Source organism: Onychomys torridus, chromosome 19, assembly GCF_903995425.1.
Source record: "Onychomys torridus chromosome 19, mOncTor1.1, whole genome shotgun sequence".
Taxonomy (NCBI): Eukaryota; Metazoa; Chordata; class Mammalia; order Rodentia; family Cricetidae; genus Onychomys; species Onychomys torridus.
This window is the reverse complement of record NC_050461.1, coordinates 31,454,872-31,477,419: the sequence shown is the minus strand read 5'-3', so window position 1 is coordinate 31,477,419 and position 22,548 is coordinate 31,454,872. Positions and strand designations below refer to the sequence as shown.

At 39.8% G+C, this 22,548-nt stretch overlaps 1 long non-coding RNA gene across 2 annotated transcripts in view; it reads right to left on the bottom strand.

Moving 5' to 3' along the window:
• LOC118570698 overlaps positions 1–19,829 on the bottom strand; it is a 108,990-nt gene extending 89,161 nt beyond the window's left edge. Inside the window, exons 1-2 of one of the 2 annotated variants that reach the window (XR_004943219.1) lie at positions 19,737–19,829; positions 2,823–2,908 (exon numbers count right to left, since the gene is read on the bottom strand). This is a non-coding gene — a long non-coding RNA (uncharacterized LOC118570698). The remainder of the gene's footprint in view (positions 1–2,822; positions 2,909–19,736) is intronic. The other variant, XR_004943220.1, reaches the window with a different exon arrangement.
• Positions 19,830–22,548: the final 2,719 nt, after the last annotated feature.

Below are 22,548 nucleotides of genomic sequence, written 5' to 3'. Positions count from 1 at the left end.
AAGCCCTGAATTTGATCCTTTAGTACCACACTTACACAATTGCTTTATTTTCCCCTCTGGTTGTCATTTAAGTAGGCAATAAAGATTGAAATGTTGTTTAAGGAAATTAATATTACATTTAATCAACTTTAATTTGAAATTACAGGTGAATTTAAGTGACACTGAGAAAGGGGTTGAACCCTAGATTAAGAAGCACAAAGGGGCTGGGTGTGGTAGCACACACCTTTAATCCCAGATCTTGAAAGAGCCTGGTCTACATAGTAAGTTCTAGGGCAGCTCAGGCTACATACACAGATCCAGGATCAAGAAGAAGATGAAGACAAAGAGGAGGAGGAGGAGAAAACTGCATACCAGTGCCCCAAAATCAATTTTGAAAAGAAATCATTGCTGTTGATCAATAATCAGATAGATGTGTTGAGTGATCACCTGATTTTTAAAGATGGTTATTCTCCAGTATCTTTAGGAAACCATATATAGTATTAATCAGTTTTGAAATGGGCCTTTGGCTGAATCTATCAGCCCAGCTTTGGACAATGGCCCTCTGAAACATTCTGGGAGACTTCCCCTTTTATTTGGTGTAATGGGATGTTCTGTATGTCAAATGTGTTGCTCTGATTGGTTAAAATAAATAAAGTGCTGATTGGCCAGTAGCCAGGCAGGAAGGATAGGGTAGGCGGGACAAAGAGGAGGAGAATTGTGGGAAATGGAAGGCTGGGTGGGGAGAGACTGCTAGTGGCCGCCATGACAAGCAAGATGTAAGGTACTGGTAAGCCACGAGCCACATGGCAACTTATAGACTAACAGAAATGGGTTAATTTAAGATATAAGAACTAGATAACAAGAAGCCTGCCACGGCCATACAGTTTGTAAACAATGTAAGTTTCTGTGTGTTTACTTGGTTGGGTCTGAGCGTCTATGGGCCTGGCGGGTGAGAAAGATTTGTCCTGACTCTGGGCCAGGCAGGAAAATGCAAACTACAATTTGGCATCAATCTTACTTTCTCAGCAAGACAGTCTCAGGTAAACTCTGAATCTACAGGACAGTAGGGACCAGGAGGTGAAGGATTCATTCCCAGGTGATCTTTCAGCAAAATTAAAAAAAAAAAAAAAATGCTAATTTCATGTCATAGGGAGGCCACCATGGTTTAGATGGCTTTTGCTTCCCTTTCTTGGCTTAAAACATTTAAATCCTGACAATTCCCACAAAATAAAAAGACCTGTTGAGACGTAAGTTTTTGTATTAGAAATGGAAATTTCTGACATAAGAGGAATGTGCAGAGTTGGGTTTCTGACTGTGTAATTTTACCCTAATTTAGGCAAGAAAATAAGAATTTTCTTCTCCAAACTCATAATTTTTGTGGTAGCTGGTTGTCTCAATGTGACAGTCACTTGAAGAAATAAAAAATTTCAGAGGAAGGAAATTAAAACATCATTATAAAGGAGTAAGGATTGCCTGCTGTGGAATGATTCCAAGAAGTTTAGAAAAATAGTTCACTAACTAGCATTCTACCAGCTCATTTGCCAAAATGTTGACATGAGAGGTCCCTGAAAACTGTCTTAAGTTTCAAAAAAATTCAGTAAGGAAATGGCAAAAAGAATAAACAATCAACTCTACTGCAGCCAGTGAAGAATACGGTCTATGTCCAATGTATACTCTGTGTATAGCTTGAGAGAACTGAAACGGCTTCCCTAACATTCCTTCTTTCTTTTTAAGTATAAACTCACTGAAAAAATTAACTAGAAATTGATGATCTAGCAGTGTTTCTCTGGCTGCCATACAGTATGGGCAATGATTTCTGGACTCCAATTTATTGGTTTGTCAGAAAGTTTGGTTATTTTCATCAATTTAGCTTTACATTTAACATTCCTCTGCTTAATTGAAACCATGTGGATGCATTTGGTAAGCATCCACATTCTTACAGAAGAAAAAAAAAATGGGGTACTTTGTTTCAATTCTTCTGCATTTACCAGTAATTTGTATTTTTCTTGCAGTAACAATTAAATACATAGTTCCCACTTAATAGCCAGCGCCTCCTAATCCTGATTATCAGTAGGTACAGCTGAGACTTGACAAATAGTCAGTTGGCGAGAGAAAGAACATTACTCATAACTTTCTTATAATAATTAAAGACATGGTTTTCTGAGAACTAATCCCAGGATTTTAAAACATGGAAAATTATGACCATTTTAGAAACTTGCTTCATGCTCTTTCTCTAGTTCTTGCTGTCAGAGACCCTGCAACTCAGAACCCACAGAAGCAGAGCAGAGAAGGGCAAAGCAGATGTGCTCCAGTTCATGCCTCCGCCTTGTTCCCCCCAGTCTCACGGAGGAACATGGCTGGGGGTGGCTTTATCATGTAAGTTTTGTGATGAGAAGGATTTCTTCTTTACTTTGGCAAAGTAATACCAAATAAACCGAAGACAGCAAGATGGCTTGCCTAGCTAATACATATTTGAGAATGAGTAACTCGTGGAAAAGTAACTTCCCCCTGTCCCGTTTCCCTGCTTGAAAATATTCCAGGAGTAAAATGGAAACAAAAAAGGGAAATAAGATCTAAAGGATGAATGAAAACCAACTCCTGTGCACCAGTGATAGTTAGGGCATCATCACAGCTCCTTCTGGTCCTGGTAGAGGCCGCATCACACAGTCCACACAGAGAGGTTCCTTGCTGGACATAAACCATCCTTTCCCAGGCAATTATGTGCTGAGCACATGGTCCACACTGCTCTTCTAGACAATGCTACTACCACAGTCCTACCAATTCTGTAGCCACGGAGAGATAAAGAAGAGATTTATAATTTAGTTATAACTCAGCTACACTACCTGCTTCTTCCTCTTTCTTGGAATCCGGCCTGAGCACCATTCTTAGGCCTGCCAGGTCAGAGGCTTCATCCAGGGGGCCACACCAGCTGTGGAGGGAGACAGGAACTTGATGGAAGAGTCAAATAGTGGGAAAGGATAAAGAAGGGACCAAAGCACAGGTAGACAGACAATGGGCTGACAAACTACCAGTTTTCCCAAGAAGATTCATTGGCAGTCTTCTGCCTCAGGCTTGGTTATCCTATTCCCTTAAAGAACCAGAGATCTGCTGTGTAAATATAACCCCACTGTGCTGCTCCTCCAGCACTTTTGGTGGCCATTCCCTCATTATCCTAATGACAGAATGAAAAGGCAAGGCTTACAGTTCCTTTAGAACTGGGACCTTTCCCACCTCTTTTAAAAAAAAAAAAAAAAAAAAAAAAGATTTATTTATTTATTGTATGTATATAGTGCTCTGTCTTGCATATATGCCTGCCTGCTAGAAGAGGGCACCAGATCTCATTACAGATGGTTGTGAATTGCTGGGAATTGAGCTCAGGACCTCTGGAAGAGCAGCCAGTGCTCTTAACCTCTGAGCCATCTCTCCTGCCCCCTTTCCCACCTCTTGCTGCCTGTCTTCCACACTAGCCAGGCACTCTGAACTTTTCTCCCAACATTTCTATGTTTTTTTTCCATGTTGTTACCACCCAGAGAAGAAAATGATCTCCTGACCCATACTGCTCTCTCCACCTCCCTGCTTAAAGGTGCTAGAATTTGAGCTCTTGGCTTAAAAGTTACTACTTCTAGAACATCTTCCAGATCCCCTCAATCAATTTATCTGAAGGCAAACCTAAGGTGATGTTTGAAATCATTCTTGGACTGCTCTATATTAACTGAATTGTAATCTCTGGAGCCAGGGGCCCCAGAACCCACATTTTTTACCAGACATTCCATATATTCTGGGACACACAAATATTTCAGAACTGACTTAAATTCTGGGATGATGTAAATAGTGTTTGATAGACCATACAGCACAATAACTGACCAATCAAAAGGGACACAGTAATCAATCTGATCAATTAGAACCAATCAAAATGTACTCCGGCTGTCAGTCTCCTGTGTGTACTAACAACAGTCAGCTGCCCTACACTGTACTGCATTGCACCGTGTCCTTCCTCTGGCCTATAATCTGATGTATACTGAGTACTTCTTTTGTGGGAATTAGTGTTCTAAATACTTGTCCTACATCACCTAATTAACTTCCAAGATAATCCTGTTTGGTAGCATCGCTTTTTATTTTACAGCTAGGAAAGTAGCATAGAGATATTAAATAATTGGTTCAGGTCAGTGTGTGTACTAGAGTCTAGAGCCCTACACTACATTGAGTCAGATGTTTGAGGTGCCACAAATCAGCCAGCCAGTCAGGCTTTTGCTCTTCACTGTGATCTGCAGGCTGTCAATAGCAGGAGAATGGATGAGGTCACACTAACTCAGTTCAGGGGAGGCTGGCTGTTTTCACTGTGTGCCAGGGATCGGAAGCCACCTTTTTAAGGAATGTTAACTTTCCAGGGCTTGTGATGTTATAAGAACGGAGATGGAGGTCACTGCACTGTACACACCTAAAAGGCACCCATTACAGAACTTGCTTTTCTGTTCCAAGTATTTTTATCCAAAGTGATGAAAATGAAACTGACATGTATGCTCTTGGCCAGTAAAATCCTGCCAGAAAGGTTAGAATCAACAGAGTGGTAATGGGCTCTATAGTCCAAGGAATTAATTTCTTAGAAAAACATTTCCAGAATGCCAGTAAGTGAAGTCAGTTATAGCCCACAGCCTCAGTATGGAAATGAATTGTGTTGCACAGGCCCACCACACAAGAATGAGACACTCAGCCTCTTTCACCACAGAATCAAACTGGTTTCTCCTCTCAGGATGGAGCACTGTGATTTTTCTCTTCAATAGTCATGGCCATCCATAACTGTAGGCCCATCTTGCACTTTTCATGGTAGCTGCCACATAGCACTTTCCCCAATCACCTGTCTTCTCTTCTCTGTCAGCCCCACATACATTTTTGCTGCTAAAGTATCCATCTCATAAATAAACCATCTCTTGCTGCCTGAGTCAAGTAAGCAGAAGGTAGATCAATACCAAGTTAACATGAGAAATACACACATATTCTTCTAAATATTCATGGTATCACCCTTAAGAAAGTGGACAACTAAGCAAATAGCACAAACCTAACTGATTATATGCAAGATTAAACCAGGAAAAGCAGCTGAAAAAGGTAACTATAATATTTGATATGATTTGTGGAAAATAAGAGGTTTTTATTTGATTTAGTTTGCATTATTGATACAGGATCTCTCTACATAGCCCTGGCAGTCCTGGAACTCACAATGCAGACCAGGATGGCCTCAAGTTCACAGAGATCCTTCTGCATCTGCCCCCAAAGTGCTGGGATGAGAGGAGTGAGCCCCAATACTGAGCTCCCAAGTGACTTTTTAAGAGGAAGCCAGGGTTTCTTTCCTGAATCTAATGTTTTTCAACTGTCTTTAGTGAAATGAATACTTATGCCATAGCCAGGCTTGATGACATAGGCCTTTAACCCTAGCACACAGAAGAAAGAGGCAGGCAGATCTCTTCAATTTCAAGGTCAGCTTGGTCTACCTACTGAGTTAAAGGGCAGTCAGGCCTACATAAGAATCCCCCCATATCTATCTCTCTCTCTCTCTCTCTCTCTCTCTCTCTCTCTCTCTCTCCCCACATACATATATATGGACATGTGCCAATGGCCAACCCTTATGACATATTGAGATGTGACATATCTGCCATCTTCACCTTTGTATAAGGATGCTGTACTTCAGGGAGCTAAGGATGTATGTAGCTCAGCAGTAAAGTGCTTGCTTGCCTAGCATGGACATGTCTTTGAGTTCAATTCAAAGTATTGGTGGGAAAAAGTACCCTCAATATAAAGTTTATAGTTGTCAGTCTTCCAATCTACCTACCTATTCAAATCTACTTCCCAAGATTTTCCAACATAAGATGAAATATTCATCATCTCCTTTAATATAGTTCCCCTGCCATTGGGACACATGCACGCTTCTCTCTGAAAAGCTAGCTAGCAAGACCTTCTTTCTGTGGGCTCTGTGGCTGCTCAGGTTCATGTAGTGTTCTCTCTTCTCTGAACTCCCTTAACACTCTTCCTTGGAACCAATCATGTGGGTATTGATTATGTTCCACAAGGATTGTGGGTGAGTTGCCCACATTGAACCCCCAAGACAGTCTGGGACTGCTCAAAGGTCATTATCCTTGGTGGTGGAATGTAAGCTGTAATGAGTCTAAAATTCCTCTTGGAAAACCCCCACACTACCTATTAAAAAATAATGGAGCACTTGTGAAAATGTGAAAAATTAGTGTTTCTTTCCAAGGGAATTATCGTCTTGGAGCTCATCTCAAAGAAAAGCCTAGAATCTGGTTCACAGAACAATGCTCTAGTCAGCCTCTGACGCTCTAGAACTGCAACATGTTCCCTGCAGACCAGATTCAACTGTTTTGATGTACTTTCTTCCATCTACCCCAGGAAGTCACGTTCTTCTTCATTTCATCCAAGTGTCCAACAGTACTAGGTTTTCCGCAAAACATTATGGTCATCCTAATTTTTGTCAGTTACCTACAGAAACTTTTGAAGTATCTACTCTGACCCTGACACTGGCTGTGCTCCTTTATCCAAGACAGCTCCAAATCTATTTATTTCTATTATACTCCAGGTCAGGGCTGGACCTGGAGTACATTGATATTGATCCTACATTTGTCTTATCTCTTGTATAACTGCCCTGTCTTCCAGATTGAAGAAGCAATGAGGGGCAAGAAAGTCAGGGATATGAAAGCTAGAATTCACTTCTCCAACTCACTTTGACCTGGACAGCCCATTTCTGAAATCCCATGACCCACTACCAGGTGCCCACTTACAAACAGATCTCACCATTTGCTCCTACCAAACTTTGGTATATCTGACCTCTAAAGCTATACAATTCAGTATTTAAAAAAAAAAAAAAAAAAAAGCACTGGTTTTCTTAGTGGAGAAGTGGAAGTAGGAAGAAATGAAATAAGAATCAGATAAGCAAACATAAAAATTGATTGCCTTGCTTTCAGACCTAGGAAGAGCAAACTGCAAATATACAAGACAATAATTCAACGGGATGAAGACTGGAGGATGGCTCAGTCAGTAATGTGCCTGCTGTGAAGCATGAGGACCTAAGTTTGAATCCTAAGAGTCCACATAAAAAGACAGCTGGTGACACATGCCTGAAACCTCAGCACTTGGAATGGGTGGAAACAGGAGCCTAACCAAGTTAGTGAGCTTCCAGTTCAGTGAAAGATCCTGTCTCACAAAACAGAGAAAGTGAGCAATAGAAGAAGGGAACAAATGTCAACCTCAGGCTTCCTGTGGGGGTTTGAAAGAAAATGATCCCCAAAGGGAGTGGCATTATTAGGAGGTGTGGCCTAGTTGGAAGAAGGATGTCTCTGTCGGGGTGGGCTTTGAAGTCGATCAAGCCTCTCTCAGTGTGACAGTCAGTTACCTTCCCATTGCCTGCAAGATGTACGAGTCTCATCTGTTCTTCCATCACCACATCTACCTGCATGCTGCTATGCTCTCTGCCATGATGATGATGTACCAAACCTCTGAAACTATAATCAAGCCATCCCAATTAAATGTGTCCTTTATAAGAGTTGTCATGGTCATGGTGCCTCTTCACAGCAATAAAAACCCTAAGATAGAAGTTAGTACTAGAAGTGAGATATTGCTGTAATAGGCCTGACCATGTGGTTTTTTGGAGGAATTTGGACTTTGGTACTTCGGGTTATGAAAGCAGTACAATGCTTTAAGCACTGCTTAATGGGCCATACTAGTAGGAACATGGAAGACAGTGGTTCTAAGAGTTATTTGAACTGCTAGGGGCTCACTCAAGAGACTTCAGAGGAGAAGAAGTTTAGCATATTGTCTAGAGATAGTTCTTGTAATATTTTGGTGAAGAAAGAGGCCGACTTCTGCCCTGGTCTAAAGAGTCTGCCTAAGGCTAAAGTGAAGAATTTGGGATTAATTCTGTTAGCAGAAGAAATCTCAAAACAGCCTAGTATAGACTCTACCATGTGTTTTTTAGTGGTAACTCTAATGAAGATTTATAATGAAAAGGAGTAAGCTGAACAGGGTAAATCACAAAATGTAAATTTTGATTAGAAAAGGAGAACCAGGAAGTAGAATGGAGCTAAATCCTGTATTCAAGGAGATAAACAGATTAAGAAATGGAATAAAGTGAGTGGTGACCTCAGGATAAGATCTCACTCAGCTAAGTTTCCAATTCACAACAAGTACTGAGGAAAAGCTTGGATCCCAGTGTTGTGGGGCACACCTTTAATCCCAGCACGGGGGGGGGGGGGGGGGGGGGGGGGAAGCAGAGGCTGTCAGATCTCTGAGTTTGAAGTCAGCCTGGTCTATAGAGCAGGTTTCAGGACAGTGAAGGACAGAAAGCTGGTGAAGTCATCATTGAACAAAGGGGCCATGTTCCAGCCCCACCGAGTAGCTGAACTTGCAGCTTCAGCCACGTGGTTCTGGCTCTAGAGTTAAGGATAGAAGAAGTTGGTTGTGGAATTTGCCTCCATGCCTAAAAAAAGCCACTAAGGCCAGGCATGTGTCATAGGTGTCCCTGGATGTAGGGCTAGTAAAAGAGGGTGAAGAAGCTCTGAAGGGGAAGTCCAGATGGCCTTGGAGAACCCAAGATGTTAGAAACGCCAGAGTTGTGGGATACCTGCTGAGGAGAGCTGCTAACAGGGAATGGAACCAGCCCAAGAGAAAAAAAAAAAAGTGTGTAGCAGTCAACAAAGTTGAACAGAACTGGAGATCTGAAGAGTGTTTTAACATCAGACATGGAGATACAGAGTTTGGAGTTTGCCCAGCTAGTTTTTGGTCTTGCTTCCATCCAGTATTTCCTCACTATGCTCCCTTCCCTACATTTTGTAGTGCTAATATATATCCTGTGCTATTATATGTTGGAAGTATGTGATTTGCTTTTTGATTTTGATTTTTATGGGTGATTACAGTTAAGAGATTGCCATGCATCTCAGAAAACACTTTGGACTTTGAAATAAGTTTGAGACTGTTGTATACTATGGAAACCTTTGAAGCTGGACTGAATACATTTTTGCATTATTATATGGCTATAAGCCTTTGGGGGCCAGGGAATGTGGTGGTTTGGAGGAAAATGGCTCCCAAAGTGAGTGGTACTCTTAGACAATGTGGTCTTGGTGGAGGAAGTGTGTCACTGTGGGAGTAGGCTTTGAGGTCTCTTTTGCTCAAGCTTCCTTCACTGTGACAGTCAGTCGACTTCCTGATGCCTGCAAGATGCAGGACTCTGAGCTATTCCTCCATCACCACATCTGCCTGCGCGCTGCCATGCTCCCTGCCATGTTGATAATGGACTGAACCTCTGAAACTGTAAGCGAGCCATCCCAAGTAAATGCTGGGCAGTGGTGGCACACGCCTTTAATCCCAGCACTCGGGAAGCAGAGCCAGGTGGATCTCTGTGAGTTCGAGGCCAGCCTGGGCTACCAAGTGAGTTCCAGGAAAGGCACAAAGCTACACAGGGGAACCCTGTCTCGAAAAAACAAACAAACAAAAAAAGTGTTGCCGAGGTCATGGTGTCCCTTCACAGCAATAAAAACCCTAACTAAAACACTTCCCCATGTATATGTGCATACAACTTCACTTACTTATATCACACAAACAACACAACACACACACTTGCCAACTCATCCTCATCATCACAATTATCATTATCTAATAAGATGATTCAGGAAAAGTCATGTTGATAGTACAATGGTCATAGGGCAAGGTTCACTGAGATGGCTACAAGTTTTTCATTCTGATTCTAAATGTACATTTCCAACACAAACTGATTCACTATTTCAGTCAATAATTTTTTATCAATAGAATAGAAATTAGCTAAAATTGAACCATTTGAATTTTCACAAAATTTCTACTACTTATCTAAATATTTTAAATTCATTCAATTACTCAGTAAGCAAATTTAAAAAAAAAAAAAACTGATTGGAAGGACAGTCAACAGAATCACAAACAATTGTATGATGGTGCATCACTATAATCTCAGCACCTGAGAGGCTGGGGTAGGGGTGCAGAAGTTCAAGATGTACCTGGGATGCAGAGTGAGACCCTATCTTAACCTCCCTTTCTCTAAAAATGAGAGAGACTCACAGTTGCCCTCTACTACTTCTTCTGACATGCAGAGTAGTCATCTAAATATACTTCTACAATCTGTTATTTTGTTATCTCCTTCTAGAAGACAATTCTATTTCATAGATACATTTATTACAGGGATGCCTTTTTAAAGGCAAATTATTATAATGAAAAGCATATATACATTTAAAGAGTATGCAACTCGAATTTCACTAAGCTCAGGGTTTGCTGACATTGACAAACCACTTAACTCTTGTTCTTTTCATTTACAAGGTCATTAGGCAAGCTCAATGGACTACAGTCTATATGTGCAGTGGGACACATTTGAAGACTCTTAGAATCTATCTGTAAATAATTAGACTCTTCCAAACAAATAGTTCATATGTATTAAAGACTTGACTCCAACTTCTCTACAGTTATATTACTCAGTGCAAGTGTGAAATCTGGGCAGTTTATCATTGTCAATAGGTTTTCCTAAGAGAATAATCTTTAGAGAAAATAATAACACAAATTTCTGTTAGTAACTTGGCTCTGTTATCAAGATATCAGATGAATTAGAATTTCTGACTTATCCACTTTAAATATAGATGCAGTTAGAAAATTTGTTTCAATATCAAAGTATAAGATAGAAGAGGCTGAAATAAAAGTCAGACCATATGAAGTATAAAATAAGTGTTGGTTATGAAAATTCCTGTATACCTTATTGCCACAGCTAGTGATGATTCTTAGGCACAAATTCCTCCAAAACATTGTTTCCTGTTTTCTTATATTTTTTCTACTTACTCTTTATAGTCAGATGGCAATTGTAACATTTAAAGGCTCACATATAACACATTTCAAAATTTACTAGCATGAAAACATAACTCCCTTTGGGAACTTTAGTGTGGCTTTCTTGGATTCTTGCCTACACTGATATTTCATAGGGTTCTATCCAGGAGTGAGGTCTAGAAAAAAATCTGATGACTGACCAATTTTTTATAAAACAATGTACTTAAGTCCCTTAGCAATATGGTGCTAAGACCAGGAACGTGAAATTTCTCCCTGTTTCCTTTCAAAAAGACCACAAAGCAGGACCCAACCAGTTTAATAATCCCAACAGAAACCAAGTGAGAAAGAGTTATGAGCGTAGCTGGAAAACAACAGACTGGTATAGAAGAAAGCTGACACACAGAGGCAGAGACAACCAGTCACCAGCCTCACTTGCACTGGTCTACAAACCGGGATGTTGGGGAAGCAGAGAGGGACAGGAGCTAGAGGAAGGGTTGTTTGTGATATAGTGATTTTCCTTTGGGTTTTTCCTTTTAATCCGGGGGTGATGAAAACACAGCCTTCTTACAGACAATCTGACCTATGGTCAACATTATAAATCACTCTCCTAACCTCATAAGATGAAGGTCTGCCATGAAGATCTGTAATCAACCCTGTAACCCAGCCCAACCACATCAATTTTAGGAGAAGAAGTAAAGCACTCCAGCATGCTTATGTTCAACCCTACAAAAGAAGTTCCAAGATGTGCTGCTCTTCTTCCCTCAGAAAACTTTAGATACAAAAATGCTACTTGAAGACATTGTTTGTTAACTTTTAAACATAAATCTCCATCAACAGTTTTTTAAACTCATTAACGTGGGAAGCAAAACAATGAAAATATTGATACAATACAGGTAGCATTTGAGTTAACACCTCAGAATTTAAAATAATGAAAATTCTTTTAATTTTTGAATTAATGTAAGGGTTTTGCTGGGTATCTCAAACTATTTCTAGAATAGCCTTTACATCATCCTGCCAGTTGCCAGCAAACAGACTGGCTCACACATTTCTCTTGTGCAAGAAGAAAAACCAAGGTGTAAAAAGTTAAAGTCCAGAATAGCTCAAATAGGTGCCAGGAAAGTGTCAAAAAAAACAAGAGCTCTACAAAAGAATAAAGTAAGAACATATATCACAGGACTGCAGAAGTGACAAAATGATTCCAAACTTAGAAAACCTTTTTAATTCTATATTGGCAAGACTACTGCTAGGTTATTACAATGATCTGGCTGTCATATTTGTACTATAATAGTAAATTAACATAGCATTTAATGGCAGTAAAGGCTCAGCAATCATGAACTATGGGGAAAACTTGCAAAAGCGAATACTTGAAACAGTCGGAGGAGGAAAATGTGACACTAGCATATGATACTGTGTATCAAAGACTAAACCAGTAGGAACAGTTTTACAGCTTCAGAAAACACAAGCAGACAGTTTATACTTCACAGCTCAAAACAGAGGTGTAGAGATGGCCAGGTGTTACTTTGAATCTCCAGGCAGTACTGTGTGATCCTATGCCAAAGGGACAATGGTCCAACACCATGATGTAATATAAATATAAATCAATCCATAACTGTCAATTTTTTTTTTTTTTTTTTTTGCCGGAGCTGAGGACCCAGGGCCTTGCTCTTGCTAGGCAAGCGCTCTACCACTGAGCTAAATCCCCAACCCACAACTTAACTTTTTATTTATAATTTTAAGACATTACCAAAAATTATTTAAAGATTTAAATTTAGCATGCGACTAAGATGTACATCCATTCTTCACTAGCCACTACCAAGCATATCCTGAGTTTTTGAGAGTTCAGTATGTAAATAAGTCAGATATTTAAAATAGAGTTAGATACATGTTAGCAAACATGTACATAATTGTTTATTAATAGTATTTCCTAGAACAAAACAAGAAAACCTCAAGAACAAATAGCCACGCCAGAATTAAATTTGACAAGGCTAATGCTATCATTAATATTTTTCAGATTTCCATACACCATTTTTACATGTAAAAAAAAAATGGCATGTAGTCTAGGAATAGTATAGTACATGCCAATAATCCCAGCACCCAGAAAGCAGAGGCAGGTGTTTCTCTGTGAGTTCAAGGCTAGCCTGAGCTACATAGTCAAGTGCAAACCAGCCAGGGTTGCATAGTGAAATCCTATCTCAAAACTAAACCAGGTGTGGTGACACACTCCTTTGATACAAGAGCCCAGGTGACAGAGTTCTTGGATCTCTGCGAGTAGGAGGCCAGCCTGGTCTATACAGTAAGGTCCAGAGCAGCCAGGGATACATAGAAATGACTTGTGCTATTTGGACCACACACTCAAAAGGATAGTTCTGGTTCTTTGCTTCCCAGAACTCTCAGGGTTGTTAATTAATCCACCTAGCTATCACTTATTTAAATATATATTTATGTCCCCAGGTGAGGGCACAAACTTCCCCCTTTTAAATGTTTCCCTAAGGTCTACAAACATTAAATGCATTCACACCCTGCCAATCAGGCTATTGTTTTAATATTTTCCATTATATCTAAGGCCTTATTTGGTGGGGATTTATATTAAAGCTAGATTATTTTGTTTGTTTTGTTTCATTTAGTAATTGATTTTTTAAAAAGTTCCCTCTATCTACTGGTAACTATGTTTCATTATCTACACATGTTAGTAATTGCTCTTCCAGTAGATACATGCAGAGAAGAACCATAATAATCATTCATGTTCAAGATGTATAAAGATTTCCCACTGTCCCTATCCCATTACTTGAGTAATTATTTTTTTGTAGCACATACCACTCACTAACACTTAAAACTGAAGACTTGAGAATTTGCCTTTATAAAGTATTATGGCATTAGGATTCTAGAGATGCATAACGGAAGAACTAATTATATACATATACATATACATATACATATACATATACATATACATATACATATACATACACATACACATACACAAACATGGGAGGTGGTAAGGGAGGAGGGGAATTGGCTCATGTGATTAAAAATGCTTAGAAATCAGGCCATCTGTAATCTGAGGTTCTCAGAACCAAATATGAATGGTTTAAGTTCTAGTACAAGAAGGAAGGCATGAAAGGCTGTAGAGATGTCTCAGCAGTTAGGAGTACTTTATCTTCTTGCAGAGGACCTGGGTTCAGTTCCCAGCACCTACGTCACGGCTCCCTTTGATCCATAACTCCATTTCCAGGAAATACAGCACTCTCTCTGACCTCTGCAGACACTAGGCATGGGGCATATGGGGCACAAACATACATGTAGGCAAAATGCTCACATTATAATAATATTAATAATTCTAGAAACTGAAAGAGAGCGCTTCTTTGGCTTATGCCTCCAGAGGAAGGAGTCCCTCATGGCAGGAAGGCATAGCAGCAGACAGAGCAGCAGGGGCTGAAAGCTGAGAGATTGTATCTTCAAAGGAAAACATGAAGCAGACAGCAAACAGGAAGCAGGGTAAAGTGATGAAATCTCAATGCCCATCCCAGTGACATACTCCCTCCAGCAAAGAAGGCCACATGTCCTAAACCTCCCTAAACAGCGCCCCCCACTGGGGACCAGATGTTCAAACCTCTGAGGCTATGGAAGTCATTTGTCCTTCAGCCCCCACATATGGTAAAGGTTCTGGTACAAAATAAAGGCAGAAGACCAACGACCCAGATCAAAGATCATCAGGCAGCAAGACCAGCTTCTTCTTGCCATCCAGCCTTTTCTAGCATGTTGGAAAAGACCCCCATTGTGGGGGCAACCTGCTGCATCCAGCCTGACTCACATGTTAATTTTCTCCACTTAGCACCCCTCCCCCAGATGCAGCCAGAATAATGTTTAATCAAGTATCTGGGCACCCAATACTCCAGTCAGACACAACTGCATTGTTGCTACTGCTCTTGGGGCTACCCTTTGAGAGCCACTGGTCTCCGCCATAAGTAATATTTCTGTTTACCAAATAAATGTGAGCCATCATTCAAAATCTAATGCTCTCCATACATCACTTGGGTTTGTCCCTCTGTAAAGATGTGTTGGTACACCCATCCACCTTGGTATTCACTTAACTTCCAATCCAACTGCAGTTTACGGAAATAGGAACAAATCATTCCCTGCTGGTAGGCTGACAATCAGAAAGCTCTCTTTTCAATTAAATGAAACGTGCTAAATGTTTTCTCACAGACACTGAAGGACAGGCCTCAGAGAAGAGAAATGTCAGTCTTCCTGTTTCCTTTGGATTTCCTCACAGCAGCTACTTATTTTCTGCCAGGCAGAAATCCTTAATTCTGCATGACAGAGTATAGGCAATCGAAGTCCAACTGAATTTAATATTCCAACAAAGTTGCCCACTTTCCTGAAAGCAAATCTTTACACAACAGAAACTTCACAGGATAATTTTGACGGCTCTTGCCAGTGAAAGATAGAAATGGCTTGCTTTTTAATGCTCGGATCAAAATTATTATTAGAAAAGCATTTAAAATATGGTATATTCAAAAGAACGGTCTCAGAAAACCTGTAACCACCAAATAAACAGAATGACTTCTTGATGAATAAATTACACTTCAAAGAAAGTTAAATGCTATTATTCACTGGCAAAAGACAAGAAAATAGGTACAAAACACTGTAAGTGCTTTGTAGTTCACTGGGAAACGTCTAAGAAAAACATTTCATTACCGAATGACACCCGGGCAAAGGTACCCACCAGTCTTAGCTCTGGGAGGAAAACGTTGGAGCTACAGATAGCCTGGAGTGGTATTCTAGGCAATTAATCCATGGCGGTTATTTATACCATAGCACATGTGGGTGTGACAAAGCACATGAAAGGCCCTCAAAGTGCACATCTGGGCCAGCTGATGCCCTTCAAGAAATGAACAATGGATCCCTGCAGAATGAAAAAGTCATAGTGGGAGGGGCAGAAGATGGAAAGGAAAGATTAAAAGGTTGACGGCATTCTTTTTTCTTCTCTTGAAGCTAATTTATTTTTCTTTGAGGTGGCAGTATTCTGCCTTGAGGCTGGTGTAAAGCAGCCATGCCAGGAAGCCACATTCATCACACCAAGGAAAAGCACCGCAAAGGAGACAGCATGATAAATACCTTCTTCAGAACCCAGGGTAGAGTGCTCAGAAACAACGATCAGAATTTATTTATCTCTTGGAAGCCTGGGATCTAGCTTAGCCAACTTTTCTTCTTCAACACCCCATCTATCCATTGTTTACGACATTCACTCTATTGATTACATGGTGTTTCATCTCATTCTCAAAAGGCTGATAGAGTTGTTCATGGACCTAGGACACACATGCAAGCTATCGTTTATGGCGACTCCTGCCTTGCAGAGTCCATGGCCTTGACCCAGCCCCATAGATCAATGTCAAGCCAATAGAGATCACCAGCAAGGGACAAGGTTAACCCTCTCATCAGTGAGGTTAGACTTTAGAAACTAGTATCTGATCTTGCGTTCTAGAATCAGACTGATCTGCTTTTGAATTTTATCTCCAAAGACAAAGTTACATGACCCTCTGTGATTTAACCTCTGGTAACCTCAATTTCCTCACGTGTAAAATGAAGCTAATTATAAACTACACCTCAAAGGATATTTGTGAGCTGAATGGGAGACACTATAATAAAGAGGCTGTGTGTGTCACATAGCAATTGTTCGTTATGGTTACTGTATTTCGTTTTTTGTTGTCAAGTATTCCAAAGTGATTTCCAGTAAACTGATTTGTCAAATTAATTTACCTTCTACCCATTCCTGTGTTAAGCATTTGGACTGACATCTGTAGTCTCCTAAATCAGCGGTTCTCAACCCGGGGGTCACAACCCCTTTGGGATCACATATCAGATATCCTGCATATCAGATGTTTTCATTACAATTCATAACAGTAGCAAAATTCCAGTTATGATGTAACAAGGACAATAATTTTATGGTTGGGGGTCTCCACAACATGAAGAACTGTATTAAAGGGTTGCAGCATTAGGAAGGTTGAGAACTACTACTCTAAATGCTCTGAACAAAAGACTATTTTAGAAGGATTGTTGGGGTTTTACTAGTAGGGGAGATGTTTTGTTTTTGAAAGTCTCACTATATAGATTAGGCTGGTTTTGAACTCACAGAGATCTGCCTGCCTCTGCTTTCTGAGTGCTGAGATTAAAGTCATGTGCCACCACATGTGACTATCTGTTGAGTCTTAAGCTTAACTAATAAATTTATTCACTAGTCTGTCTGTGATCACTATACTACTATAAAACTTTAATGAATTAAACTAATATTTAGTAATAATTTTAGAAAGAATTTACATTTTTATAAAAATAAAAGCAAAACCTCACAGTTATTTCTGTGAATCCTACTTTAAATGTTTTGAAAAGACAGTACAGGAGTGATTTCTGCAAAACTAAACAAAACTGTAGGTTGAGGGGGAAATTACACACTCCTCTAAGAATTGTAACAATTAGATTGCTTCTCAGGCACTTTAATCGTATCCTATTACAAAGAAGTTGTAAGTAGAAAGTGTGAAGATGTGTTTTAGACATTGCCTATGAAGAAAGGATGCTGTAGAACTCACCAGCAGGTCAGTCAGTATGTTGAGAAACCCTGGCCTCACATCAACAGGTTGATCATAAGATATCTGTACTGCCAATGAGGGCCATTTTCTTTCAAACCACCACAGTGCCCATAGGGAGTGGCACTATTAGGAGCTGAGGCTTTGTTGGAGTAGGTGTGGCCTTGTTAGAGGAAGTGTATCACTGTGGGGGTGAGCTTTGAGATTTCCTTTGCTCAAGCTACATCCAATGTGAGAAAGAGTTTACTGTCTATTGCCTGCAGATCAAGATGTAGAGCTTTTAGCTACCTCTCCACCACCATGTCTGCCTGAATGCTACCATGCTTCCTGCCATGACGATAATGAACTAAATTTCTGAAACTGGAGGCAAGCCACAATTAAATGTTTCCCTTTAGAAGAGTTGCTGTGGGGTTGGGGATTTAGCTCTGTGGTAGAGCACTTGCCTAGCAAGCACAAGGCCCTGGGTTTGATCCTCAGCTCAAAAAAAAACCAAAAAAAACAACAAAAACAAAAAACGTTGCTGTGGTCCTGGTATCTCTTCACAGAAATAGAAATCCTAACTAAGACATAAAGAAGCAGACCTTGGTGGCTAGCGTTAGGAATGCAATCTAACAGTTTTTAACAAAGCAGAGAGAATGGGGGAGAGGGGCAAGGCCTGCCAGAGCCATGGTTGTGAGGCTCAGGCTGGCTAGAGTCCTTCAGTAGGTCCGGGCTAGGGGCAAGGAAGTGGACAGAAAGGTTGTTGGATACATCTAACTAGATTACTGGATAACTAGATTAGGAGGTGGGTATTGAGACATATTGCCTAACCAAAGACAATGTGAGTTACAAATGTGAGCTACATCTTCAATAGTCTCATTTTCAAAAGGAGGAGTTTTTTTTTCCATTTTTTATTGAAAGTGGATTTTTATACAATATATTCTGATTAGCTTACCCTCCTCTGTCTCCTCCAAGATCCTCTTCACCTCCTTTTCCACCCAAATCCAAAAAGAAATTTCTTAGTAGTACATTTTAATTTTTCTTTTTTAAGGTCTATTCTCCAAAGAGATTGTGACTTAATCAGGAACTTTGTCTTTTTTTTTTAAGTCGGGAGAAGGTTCTTTTTTTATTATATTTCCTCATTTTATTTTATATGTGTTTTGGCTGCAAGGATGTATGTGCACCATACACACACTTGCTGCTCATTGAGGTCAGAAGAAGGTATCAGATCTTCTGGAACTGAAGTTACAGATGGTTGTGAGCCACCATGCAGGCACTGAGAGTTGAACTTCGGTCTTCTACAAGATCAACCAGTGCTCTTAACTGCTAAGCAGCCTCTAGCCCTATTTTCTTAATACTCTACTTTATTTTGATTAATAAGTTCAAAATACTATTTTAGCCAGGCAGTGGTGGCACATACCTTTAATCCTAGCATTCAGGAGGCAGAGGCAGGAGAATCTGTATGAGTTCAAGGTCAACTTGGCCTAAGAACTAGTTCCAGGACAGTCAGGACTACACAAAGAAACCCTATCTTGAAAAACAGATAAACAAACAAAAACTATTATTTTAACATATAGTCAAAATAAAAATTGTTCATGTAAGGTTCTCCATCATTTTATCTTTTATGTATTTTCAGCACTTCCTGTTTTGTGTTTCCCCAACTGCAAATACTCAGCAATCATATGTCATACTGTGATAAACAGAATGCAAAAGGTTGACTGTCTTGGTGATATAGGCTGTCTTGGTTATGTTATATGTCTTGGTGATGTAGCATATCTTGGTGATGACATCTGTCTTGGTGATATAGGCTGTCTTGATGATGTCACATGTCTTGATGATGTCAGGTGTCTTGGTGAATGGAGGCTGCCTTGATGATGTCATATGTATTGGTGATATAGGATGTCTTGGTGATATAGTCTGTCTTGACGATGTCACATGTCTTGGTGATATAGGGTGTCTTGGTTATACAGACTGTCTTGGTGATGTAGACTGTCTTGATGTTGTCACATGTTTTGGTGTCGCAGTATCTTGGTGATGCAGGCTGCTTGGTGATGTTGGTTATGGATCTGGTTATGGAACTATCTTTTAATGTTCAGCACCACTAAGTATTAAGATAAGGAGATCATTATGAAGGCCATAAAGGAGACTGGATGAACACGGAAAATCCAGGATGGATATGACATTCAGATTCAAAATTTACAGACTGCTAGTTAAGGAAGTACAGGTAAATATTCAGTGAAAATGATCCAGACAAACAAAGAGAAATTAAGTTTGAGAAGTCTTGCTAGACAAGGGTAAGAAGTTGTCTGTCATGTTTTCCAGACTCTAAACTGAAGTCCCCAGAGTGTTTGTGCTCACCTTTCAGAAACCGACAGAACAGAAATGCCTTCACACAGCACAGTAGGGGTTGGGGATTTAGCTCAGTGGTAGTGCCAAGCACAAGGCCCTGGGTTTGGTCCTCAGCTCTGGGGGGAAAAAAAAAAGCACACAGTAGCAGCATTTCCAAGTGGTTCATTCTATGTATGGCATTTTTGCATTCATCACACTATTAGTGTGTGTGATGAATTAGTGAAAACACATTTTGGACACTGAAATAATCTGAAAAAATAGTTTAACAAAGAACTCATGCACATCTTCCTTTGGAAAATCCACCAATGCTTTTTTAGACGTCAACAGTAAAATATTCTAACCAAGAATGTCATTGTCCCAAATGCTCTAAATCAAACAAAGTATTTGTGAAGGAAAGGTCTTTAATGCCTCATCAAACACTTACATCAGTGAAAAAATGAGAGTAGAATGTCAGAAGTTAATAGGGATGTGTAAAGTATCAGATGCCAGCCTTTCTTATACACTGTGTAAAGATTCTATCAGAACCCAGTTTTTTCTTTTCATCTCAAACCTAAAGTTGTACCTCAGTTTACCCATAAATCTATCAATTATCCTAAGTGTTCTCATCTTCTCTCTGACCTTATGACCACAGATAGCATAAAATTAGCTTCTAAGGCAATTACATAGGCACTGATAAAGTTCTACTCATTTTATTTAAACATTAATTCTGTGGGGTGGAGAGCTGGCTCAGCAGATAAGAGCACGTGCTGCTCTTGCAGAGGACCTGAGTTCAGTTCCCATCACCCACATTGGTGGACTCATCAACAACTGCCTATAACTCCAACTCCAGGGAGTCCAGTACCTTTTTCTGGACTCACACATGTACAAACCCCCATACTGGCCCACATATATCCACATAATTTTAAAATACATCTTTAAAAACCTGAATTTCTTAGCATATGAAGATAATGGTATCGCTCCACAGTTGGTTCTTGTTTGTATGACAGAGACACTGAATTTTCATTGTTCTGTGTTCAGGGCAAAGTAGCCAAGGAAATCCAGGATAGACATTAGAAAAAAAATAGTAACTCAAACTACCTGGGCATCTGTTTTTTATTTACATAATGACTATATAGTAATGATTTTAAAATGTATAAATTAGCCAGGCAGTGGTGGTACATGCCCTTAATGCCAGCACTTGGGAAGCAGAGGCAGACAGATCTCTAAGTTTGAGGTCAGCTGGTCTTCAGAGATAGTTGCAGGACAGCCAGGGCTACAGAGAAACCCTGTCTTAGGGGGAAAAATATAAATTTGCACATCCTTTGGGGAAAGATTCAAAAGGTATTTGGAATTCACAAAATAATTTTTAGCAAAGCAAACAGATACTCAATTTGACTTCGACAGGTTTAATAAATACTGTTATTAATTAATATAGCCAATCAAAACAATAGTCAGGCTGGGCAGTGATGGTGCACACCTTTAATCCCTGTACTCAGGAGGCAGAGACAGGGAGATCTCTGTGAATTCGAGGTCAGCTTAGTCTACAGAATGAGTTCCAGGACAGGCTCCAAAGCTACACAGAGAAACTCTGTCTCAAAACAAAGGTCAGTTAAATAAAAATATTACACTAGAACAAAGAGTCGATTTATCTACATGCTAATATCTAGTGCAAAAATTTTCAGATTTGTAGTCATTCTTTCAACTAATTATTTCAATTTTCAATATGCAAAGCCTTCTGTTAGGTTGTGGCACTAAAACAAATTAGTATAATCATTTGTTCTTATGTTCAAAATAAGCACATTTTGCTTACTTGCAAATGCAATTGCAAGGTCAATACACAAAAGTCAGAAAAAGAGTAAGCCAGATGATGGTGGCATATTCCTTTAATCTCAGACCTTGGGAGGCAGAGGCACTCGGATCTTTGTGAGTTGAAGGCCAGCCTGGTCTACAGAGTGGGTTCCAGAACAGCCAGAACTGTTACACAGAGAAACCCTGTCTCCAAAAAACCAAATAATAATAATAATAATAATAATAATAATAATATAATAAAAACCATGCACACCTCACACTCAGTCCCTGAGTGCCCAGCCTACTCTTCCTGCCACAGGTGAGTCCAGCTTTTCTACTAGCTCTTCTGCCATTGTAGAGAGAGGTGTTAGATAAATCACTACCCAAATCCTGTGGCATCTCAAGGCCATTTCCTCTTCCTTCTGATTATTATTATTATTATTGGTTCCTCTGGCTGCATAAGTACTGTCTCATTTATTTTCCACAAGGTTTTCCTCTGCAGAGTTACTTCTTTAACACAGGTGAACTGGTGGCTACTTATTTGTTGATCCAATCTTACAAATAAATGTCAGGCAAGAGAACCACAGGACATGCCAAATAAATGTAACAGTGATGGAGCTATAGGAACTAGAAAGTACTGACGCCAATAAAATGAAAACAGTGAGTTACTATCATTACCTCCCCAGTCTTTGATTGGCTGGAGCGTTGTATTACAGAAAGGGCATCATCAGTCTGTAAACTTCCCCCAAATGTATGGTAATTCATATTGTCATCTTCAAAATCAGTGTGGATCAATCATGGATGTAGATGATTTGACATCCAGTTACTTTATTCTCTGACTATTTACAGATGTCCCGTTTCAATAAGCGCTCATGTCCTCTGCTGGATATTTTGCATTAAAACGTAAGTCTCCTCAGATTTCTTTTTGTGCCTCTGTGCAAACTCTATAAAAAAATCTATACTATCTCCTGTCTTTGATTCCCTCAAACACTACTCAGAATGGCCTGGCTCTAGCCAAAGAGGGAGAATGTAGTAAACTGGGTAATTGAGAAGA